This window comes from Pseudophryne corroboree, chromosome 6 (assembly GCF_028390025.1).
Source record: "Pseudophryne corroboree isolate aPseCor3 chromosome 6, aPseCor3.hap2, whole genome shotgun sequence".
NCBI classification, from domain to species: Eukaryota; Metazoa; Chordata; class Amphibia; order Anura; family Myobatrachidae; genus Pseudophryne; species Pseudophryne corroboree.
The window spans coordinates 48,124,624-48,135,131 of record NC_086449.1 but is presented as its reverse complement, the minus strand read 5'-3'; positions in this window follow the sequence as shown (position 1 = coordinate 48,135,131).

Below are 10,508 nucleotides of genomic sequence, written 5' to 3'. Positions count from 1 at the left end.
ACACTGGAATACGACTTCAGAGATCCTTGCCGGAAACAGGAGCTCTGGCATCCACGTCAGGGAAAGACGATACTCAGGCACTGAGGTTCCGTCCAGCATCTGACTTTGAATCTCCCGCCACCGCTGGATTGGCGGAGCAGTCTGATGACGTCACCTGCCCCCCGTCCACGTGATGCCGGGTGTCATGGCGGCGCCCATGCCCTGGAGAACCGCCGGGAGCCGCGCCAGCCAAACGCCGGAGCCCGTGGCCCACCGAAGGCGGAGACCGCAACACAGACCAGCAGACACGCAGGGGTAAGCGCGGAGAATACAGCCTCTTGCGTGTGACAGTACCCCCTCCTCCAGGAGTGGCCCCTGGACACTTTACACGTTTTGTTGGATGTCTGGAATGGAAAATCCGCACCAGTCGGGGAGCCGTAACTTCAGTAGCTTTGACCCAGCTCCTTTCCTCGGGGCCAAAACCTTTCCATTCCACCAAATACTGTAAATTCTTGTGAAGATAGCGAGAATCAAGAATAGCTTTGATTTCAAAGTCCGTACCCTCTTCAGTCTCTGCAGAGGTTGGCCTTGGGGACTTGGAATGAAACCGGTTCAAAACAAGAGGGCAGAGAAGAGAGACATGGAAGGAATTTGGTATCCGGAGATGGGAAGGCAATCCCAATTTGCAAACAACCGGATTCAGGACTTGTAACACGGGATAAGGACCAATGAACCTTGGAGCGAACTTCATAGTGGGCACCTTCAAACGGAGATTGCGGGTAGAGAGCCATACCCTGTCACCAACCTTGTATTGAGGAGCTGCCCGTCGCTTCCTATCCGCAAAGAACTTATAGCGGCCAGAAACTCTCTTGAGGTTGGCATGAACTCGACTCCAGATTTGACTGAAGTGCCGGAGAGTAGAGGCTGCAGCAGGAACTTCTTCCGGAGGACAAATGGGTAATTCTGGAACTTGGGGATGAAATCCATAATTAATAAAAAATGGAGACTCACCAGTCGAAGAGTGATATAGATGGTTATGGGCGAACTCGGCCCAGGGCAACAACTCCACCCAATTATCTTGCGAGGGGGAGAGGTAAACACGGAGAAAAGTCTCTAGGCGGATGAAAACTTGAGTTTTATTTGTAAGGCCGTACAGAGGGCTCTCCAGAATCTTGCCGTAAACTGTACCCCTCGGTCAGAAACTATTTCCAGAGGTAACCCGTGCAGGCGGAAGTGTTCCCAAATAAATAACAAAGCCAACTTAGGAGCTGATGGTAACCCGGTCAACGGAACAAAATGTGCCATCTTAGAGAATCGGTCGATAATCACCCAGACGGTGTTATGACCCTTAGAGAGAGGCAGTTCAGTAACAAAGTCCATAGAGATATGAGTCCAAGGCCTCTTAGGAATGGACAATGGGTGCAACAACCCCGCAGGAGGCAGACGAAGAATTTTGTGCTGAGCACATTGAGGACACGAGTTGATATAATCTTGAATGTCCTTCTTCATAGTGTCCCACCAGTAGGATCTTCGTAGAAATTCCCACATCTTTTGAACTCCGGGATGGCCAGAAAACTTGGAAATGTGAGCCCACTGCAACAATCTTGGTCGAAATTTAGCTGGCACAGACATTCTTCCAGGAGGAGGACCCAACGCGGTGGGAGCCGCTGAAATAGAAACTGGACTGAGAATCAAAGCCTTTTCAACGGAATTCTCCTCATCCAAAGCCATTAAGGAACGGGATAGGGTATCCGCCTTGGTGTTAAAAGTTCCAGCCCGATACTTAATGACAAACAAAAATCGGGCAAAGAAGAGCGCCCATCTTGCTTGACGGGGATTCAAGCACTGGGCCGTCTTGAGATACAGCAAATTCTTGTGATCCGTGAAAATCGTAATTAGGTGTTTAGCACCTTCCAAAAGATATCTCCATTCTTCCAAGGCAGATTTTATTGCCAACAGCTCTTTGTCTCCAATGGTGTAATTTAGTTCAGCAGGAGAGAACTTGCAAGAATGGAAACCACATGGATGTAACTTCCCATCTGGAGCGTACTGCGAAAGTACGGCACCAATGCCTACCGTAGAAGCATCAACCTCCAGAAAGAATGGTTTTAAAAAGTCTGGTTGCTGAAGTACCGGAGCGGTCACAAAGGCTGCCTTCAACTGAGCGAATGCTGCTACAGCTTCAGTGGACCAATGGCTTGGGTCAGCCCCCTTCTTGGTTATGGCAGTAATAGGCACCACAATAGTAGAGAAACCCCTTATGAATTTCCGGTAGTAATTTGCAAACCCTAGAAATCGTTGCACCGCCTTCAAGGAAAGAGGCTGAGTCCAGTCCCGAATAGCAGAAAGTTTCTCCCGATCCATACGCAACTCCGTGCCTGAAATTGTTAGGTTCCTGGTGCTCAGAACAAGGGAGATGTTGCGTAGTGAGTCCAGAGCACCAGAACGTGATGCTGAAATAAGGTGTGGTGTGGAAATAGCCCCTAGCACCCTACCTCCATTGTTTCACCCGTGTGGTCAGTTCACGCCTGAGTGACTATGGTTTCTTGGGTCCACGGCAGCCGCGTTTGAAGGGCGGATTAGGTCTGCCCAACTCCGATGCCCCCAGATCTTAGAGTGAGACAAGGCGTGAACCGAGACAGGATAATAACAAGGGGACCTCTAACTAAAGCAAACAGAAGGCTAGGGGCTACTAACAACCCTAAAACTAAATATATGTGCGGCACGCCGCCAAAGGAAAAGAACAACAAAGGAAATGCTGTCCACTCGCCGACACAATACTGTTTTGTACCGGCGGTGACAGCATAAGCAGAACCCTCTGCAAAACACCAGTAACAAAATATAACCAAAGAATACTGCAGCCTAGGCCGACGGACGCGGCAAAGCCGCTACTCACGGAACCGGTACCAATACTGGGAAACGGACAGGAACCCCCAATGTAGCCGACACAGACTCTCAGAACCGGAGGACAGGCAGAATCCCAAACGACAGACCGGTGGACACCAAGAAGCCAGATACTCGACCAGGCACAGACAAAGCCACAGGACTTCTGGACAGGAACGCTTCACGGCAGGACACGGGATCAGACACTGGAACCGACACTGGAACCGACACTGGAACCGACACTCGAAGCAGCTAGACAGACACTGCTAGACAGGAGCTCAGGAACTGGCAGGGACTAGCTCAGAACTCAAGAACTCTGGAACTCTGGAAATATCACCAGCGTCTGTGAATTGCACTGAGCCAGAATATAACAGAGAGTCTTAATTAATTATGTCGTGCAGCTGCCCTGCTGCACAACTGAGAGGTGCAATCAACAGACAGGTGAGGCTGAACACATGGGAACAAGCTGCAATCACACAGACTCACCACCGGCAGCAAACAAGAGTTTTCTCAAACCAGAGCAACGGGAAATCCTGGCCTGCAAGACAACTATAAACATAGAATAGGAATGAACCACTACCTGTGGTTCATAACAGAACCCTCTCCTTAAGGGTGAGCTCCGAACACCCCATGACACCCACGGGGAACATAAACAGAAGTATTAACATAAAATACATAACCAAAATGCAACAGTACCCCCCCCCTTGAGGAGGGGTAAAAGGACCCCAAAATTCAGGTTTTCCAAAACAAGGTATACATTAATAAACCTGACACTGGAACAAACAGACAAAGACAAGTAACAGAAACAAGATGTGGCAACAGCTTGTAACAGAAATAATGTAACCCAGATATGGAATAGAGGGGACCTCAAAGGTGCACTTGGAAATCTTGCCATATAGATGGTTCTCTCGCAACCGAAGAAGTACCTCCTTAACTTGTACTCGGTGCTCAGTGAGTTTGTTCGAAAATATCAGGATGTCATCCAAATATACAACTACATTCAGGTACAACATATCCCGAAAGATTTCATTAATGAATCCTTGGAAGACGGCGGGGGCTTTGCTGAGGCCGAACGGCATTACCAAGTACTCATAATGCCCGTCCCTAGTATTGAAGGCCGTCTTCCATTCGTCCAGGGTTGTGAAGCTTGAGCCAGGGAAGACCAAGAACGAGATCATGAGGCATCTCCTGAATCACAAGGAACTCCAGATGTTCTTGATGCAAAGCTCCCACTTGCAGCTTGATTGGCATAGTACGACTTGAAATCAGACCATTTGGAATTTGGGTACCATTAATAGCAGTTATCGTAATAGGTCGTTCGACCGACCGTAACTTCAAACCCAGATTCTGGGCACAGGAAAGGGAAATAAAATTCCCTGCAGCCCCTGAGTCCAAGAGTGCCTTAACGGTTTTGACTTCAGACTCGGAAAACAGAAACACGGAGAGAAAACAGTCCACTGCCGGAGAAGATTGAGAAAAAAACCCTAGCTCGACTTCTCCAGAACAAGCTAGGACTGCCCGTTTTCCCGGGCGAGACTTGCAAAACTTGAGGAAATGATCCGCCGCTCCACAGTAGAGGCAGAGTCTACCCTCACGACGACGCTGACGTTCTTCTGGGGACAGCTGAGACCAGTTAATCTGCTTGGGTTCGTCTGGACTTGAAATAACTGTTTGCTTAGATGGAAGAGATCGGAATCTCGACCGGTCTGACCGACTACGTTCACCACCTCGTTCCTGCATGCGAAGATCCTGTCAGACTTGGTTTTGTCTGTGTCCCCGGAGGGGGCGCTAGTGGGTCAGTGGAGGTAGGAGGGAGAAAGTGAGGAGGCTGGATTAAGTTTCTGCGCATGGGCGCAATGATGTTTATTAAACACAAAGTTCACAAAAGGCAGCAGAAATAAACAATAAGGAATGCAATGTCAATGGTACAGCGTGGAAGCTGAAAGTCTATGGCAACAGAGATATGACAATGGATGAATGATAACTGATGAATGACAACTGATGAATGATAACTTGATAGATGATAATCTGGTATGGGAACCAGAGCAGTTTAAAACATGGAGCCAGCAGAGATGGTAACATACAGCAAACCTGGTAGCAGAGGCAGGAGACTGGCAACGTTCACAGTGCAGGTGATGAGGCACAAGCAGCAAGCAAGCTGCATCACAGGTGAGGAGATGGAATGCACCTGGAGCGAGTCTCTACTGCTAGGCTGAAGCACACTGGGTTGGTGATTAGTGTGAAGCCTGTAAACAGAAGCAGGTGTTGCTGAGGCTTGTAGTTCCACGGAGCTGTAGGAGGATAACCAGGAGCACAAAGTCACAGGTAGGTAACCAGGAACACGGAGGTGTAGGTAGGTAACCAGGAACACGGAGGAACAGGTACCAGATCCAGACACATGGGTCGCAGGAGTGACACAAAGTTCAGGATAACCACAGGCTCACCCTGCAGCTCCTGATATACCCCCTGGTGTGCAGGCATTGGTTGGAGTGGGAAAAGGAGGTGCGGCCAAGCACCAGATTGTCCGCCGTACTCTGACCGATGGAGACTGTCATGGCGGCGCCCATGCCGCGGCCCGGCGGGAACGCGGCGTGCTCACACACCCGCTGTCACAGGAGCGTTCCTAGGCCCAGGATGACGTCTGGCGGCAGAGGTGCGGATGACAGCAGAACGTAGGAACCCCGGACGGAGTCCGCACCGACGGACAGATGTCACTGTGGTGAGTCGATTCCTGACAGATCCACCTTTACACAGAGTGAGATCAACTGTTCCAAGGAATCTGGCAGATCTCTAGTGATCAACTCTTCCTTTAAACAATCCGAGAGCTCGTTCCAAAAAGCAGCCTGAAGGGCATCATTATTCCAGCACAGTTCTGAAGCTATAGTTTGAAAGTGAATCACATACTGTCCCACTGTACAAGAGCCTTGTCGAACTCGGAGCAAGTCAGCAGAGGCAGTGGTCGTCCTGCCGGGCTCATCAAAGATCCTTCGGAATGACGTGATGAAGTTGGTATAACTAGAAACTAACGGATCTGATCGCTCCCACAACGGTAACACCCACTCCAACGCTGAACCCTCAAGCAAAGAGATAATTTATGCCACGTTAGACCGATCAGTAGGGAAGTTATGAGAGAGGAGTTCGAAATGTACCTCACACTGATTGAGGAAACCACGACAATTCTTTGGATTCCCGTTATAACGAGGAGGAGTGGGAAGCTGAAGGCGTGACCTAGTTCCAGACAAGGACGGAACATTGCTAGAGACAACCACTGGAGCGGATACTGGAACTGGAGCTGGAACCACTGACGCCAGAGAAGTCTGGATTTGATCCAGCCGGCCAGATAATTACTGGAGATAATGCATCACCTGATTCTGTGCTGCTTCCTGACTCTGTACTCGGGAAACCAGGTCCTGCATGGTGCTTGCCTCTGGGTTCCGATTCCCCGGGTCCATGGTGCCTGAGTATACTGTCACTGGCCTGGACTGAGGGTGTTGTGAACTTGGATATTCTTCCGATGGTTAGGAAGAGGAACCACAACTGAGCCGGAACAGGGGTGGCCTAATATAGGATTTTCTCATACAGGACGCTGACAAGTAAGATTTGGTGAAATATTGAAGAGCTTTATTGCAGGAAAAGAACAACTTAAAGTCATAAATCATAAAGGAACTTATGAGGGAATGTCCAGACCCATTGAAGGGTTTTGTGAGTAATATTAGAGATGCTGGTGACTGGAGGAACTGTAGATGAAGTTTAAAAGTCACTGATAACTTGTAGAACTTGTAAATGGTGGTTAAAGACACAAATTGTTAAAGAACTTGTGAACGGAGATTAAGACACTGGTAAATTGAAGAACTTAAGTGCAGAGGTTTAGGACGCTGATGATGTGTAGAAGTTAAGTGCAGTGGTTTAAGACGCTGTTGATTTGTAGAACTTGTGAACGGTGACTGAGACGCTGATGATGTAAAGAACTGAAGTGCAGGGGTTTAAGACGCTGTTGATTTGTAGAACTTGAGAACGGTGACTGAGACGCTGATGATGTGAAGAACTGAAGTGCAGGGGTTTAAGACGCTGGTGATTCATAGAACTTGAGAACGGTGATTTAGGGCCCGCAGCCCACGCTGATTCCTAGGAGCACTGGTGACTGGACCGCAGAGAGATACACCGGCCGCTGAATACACTGGAACCGGTGCAGCGAACTGGCACCTGGAAATGCCGGAGACACTGGAGTACGACTTCAGAGATCCTTGCCGGGAACAGGAGCGCTGGCATCCACGTCAGGGAAAGACGATACTCAGGCACTGAGGCTCCGTCCAGCGTCTGACTTTGAATCTCCCGCCACCGCTGGATTGGCGGAGCAGTCTGATGACGTCACCTGCCCCCCGTCCATGTGATGCCGGGTGTCATGGCGGCGCCTATGCCCTGGAGAACCGCCGGTAGCCGCGCCAGCCAGACGCCGGAGCCCGTGGCCCACCGAAGGCGGAGACCGCAACACAGACCAGCAGACACGCAGGGGTAAGCGCGGCGAACGCCGCCTCTGGCGTGTGACATACTGTACATCTCCTGCAGTGTTCAGCATCCCAGTGCAAGTGCATTACTGTACATCTCCTGCAGTGCTGAGCATCCCAGTGCAAGTGCATTACTGTACATCTCCTGCAGTGCTCAGCATCCTAGTGCAAGTGCATTACTGTACATCTCTTGCGGTGCTCAGCATTCCAGTGCAAGTGCATTACTGTACATTTCCTGCAGTGCTTAGCATCCCAGTGCAAATGCATTAGTACACAGCCCCTGCAGTGCTCAGCATCCCAGTGCAAGTGCATTACTGTACATCTCCTGCAGCGCTCAGCATCCCAGTGCAAGAGCATTACTGTACATCTCCTTCAGTGCTCAGCATCCCAGTGCACATGCATTACTGTACATCTCCTGTAGTGCTCAGCATCCCAGTGCAAGTGCATTACTGTACATTTCATGCAGTGCTCAACAATCCCAGTGCAAGTGCATTACTACTCTGTCCTTGCAGTGCTCAGCATCCAAGTGTAAGTGCATTACTGTACATCTCCTGCAGTGCTCAGCATCCCAGTGCAGGAGCATTACTGTACATCTCCTGCAGTGCTCAGCATCCCAGTGCAAGAGCATTACTGTACATCTCCTGCAGTGCTCAGCATCCCAGTGCAAGAGCATTACTGTACATTTCATGCAGTGCTCAGCAATCCCAGTGCAACTGCATTACTACTCTGTCCTTGCAGTGCTCAGCATCCAAGTGTAAGTGCATTACTGTACATCTCTTGCAGTGTTCAGCATCCCAGTGCAGGAGCATTACTGTACATCTCCTGCAGTGCTCAGCATCCCAGTGCAAGAGCATTACTGTACATCTCCTGCAGTGCTTAGCATCCCAGTGCAAGAGCATTACTGTACATCTCCTGCAGTGCTCAGCATCCCAGTGCAAGAGCATTACTGTACATCTCCTGCAGTGCTCAGCATCCCAGTGCAAGTGCATTACTGTACATCTCCTGCAGTGCTCAGCATCCCGGTGCAAGTGCGTTACTGTACATCTCATGCAGTGCTCAGCATCCCTGTGCAAGTGCATTACTACTCTACCCCTGCAGTGCTCAGCATCCCAGTGTAAGTGCATTACTGTACATCTCCTGCAGTGCTCAGCATCCCAGTGCAGGAGCATTACTGTACATCTCCTGCAGTGCTCAGCATCCCAGTGCAAGTGCATTACTACAGATGGGTTCACGGTTATCTTGACTAGTTTTCTGCGCCTAGGCACAACATGACTTATTAGCATAAACCCTTCATCTATTGTTCTCAGTTGCAATACAATAAAGAGAACAATACAGCAGGGGATTAAGTCATTACAGCAGGGGATTAAGTCCGACTGGCCAGTCTCAATTAATCCTATTAAAGGTCAAGATAAACGTGGACACATCTGTACTCTGCCTCTGCAGTGCTCAGCATCCCAGTGTAAGTGCATTACTGTACATCTCCTGCAGTGCTCAGCATCTCAGTGCAAGTGCATTACTACTCTGCCCATGCAATGCTCAGCATCCCAGTGCAAATGCATTACTAAACATCTCCTGCAGTGCTCAGCATCCCAGTGCTAGTGCATTACTACTCTGCCCCTGCAGCGCTCAGCATCCCAGTGCAAGAGCATTACTGTACATCTCCTGCAGTGCTCAGCATCCCAATGCAAGTGCATTACTACTCTGCACCTGCAGTGCTCAGCATCCCAGTGCAAATGCATTACTGTACATCTCCTGCAGTGCTCAGCATCCCAGTGGAAGTGCATTACTGTACATCTCCTGCAGTGCTCAGCATCCCAGTGGAAGTGCATTACTGTACATCTCCTGCAGTGCTCAGCATCCCAGTGGAAGTGCATTACTGTACATCTCCTGCAGTGCTCAGCATCCCAGTGCAAATGCATTATTGTACATCTCCTGCAGTGCTCAGCATCCCAGTGCAAATGCATTACTAAACATCTCCTGCAGTGCTCAGCATCCCAGTGCAAGAGCATTACTGTACATCTCCTGCAGTGCTCAGCATCCCAGTGCGGGAGCATTACTGTACATCTCCTGCAGTGCTCAGCATCCCAATGCAAGTGCATTACTACTCTGCACCTGCAGTGCTCAGCATCCCAGTGCAAATGCATTACTGTACATCTCCTGCAGTGCTCAGCATCCCAGTGGAAGTGCATTACTGTACATCTCCTGCAGTGCTCAGCATCCCAGTGCAAATGCATTACTGTACATCTCCTGCAGTGCTCAGCATCCCAGTGCAAATGCATTACTAAACATCTCCTGCAGTGCTCAGCATCCCAGTGCAAGAGCATTACTGTACATCTCCTGCAGTGCTCAGCATCCCAGTGCGGGAGCATTACTGTACATCTCCTGCAGTGCTCAGCATCCCAATGCAAGTGCATTACTACTCTGCACCTGCAGTGCTCAGCATCCCAGTGCAAATGCATTACTGTACATCTCCTGCAGTGCTCAGCATCCCAGTGGAAGTGCATTACTGTACATCTCCTGCAGTGCTCAGCATCCCAGTGGAAGTGCATTACTGTACATCTCCTGCAGTTCTCAGCATCCTAGCGCACGTGCATTACTACATTGGAACAGATTACCTAAACTGACTGACTCAACATATAGGGTTCAGGGTTTTTGTACTTCTGTAAAATGTAAACCTCTCTATTATGGAACTGATTGCTGTGCTGCAAATTGAGGGCTTTCTGCATCCCAGCATTCACAGCAGCGGCAGCCAGCCAATGTGGAAGGAGAGGGACAGCTGCAGTGGCGCCGCAACCAATTACAGTGTGCTGCTGCAGCTCCCAAATCCCCCTCCCTTCTCCTTCCCTGCCCGGTATCTGCCAGCAGCTGAGCCAGCTGGCAGATCCCGCTGGCCTGAGCCAGTGGAGAGACAGCCAGTATCTATCTATCTATCTATCTATCTATCTATCTATCTATCTATCTATCTATCTATCTATCTATCTATCTAGTCTATCTATATACCTACTCAGGGCCGTAACTAGGTGACACACAACGCATATACTGTATATGGCTCTCATTCCGAGTTGATAGCTAGCTGCTTTCGGTCGCAGCGCACCGATCAGGCAAAAAAATGGCACTTCTGCTCATGCGTATGATGCACAA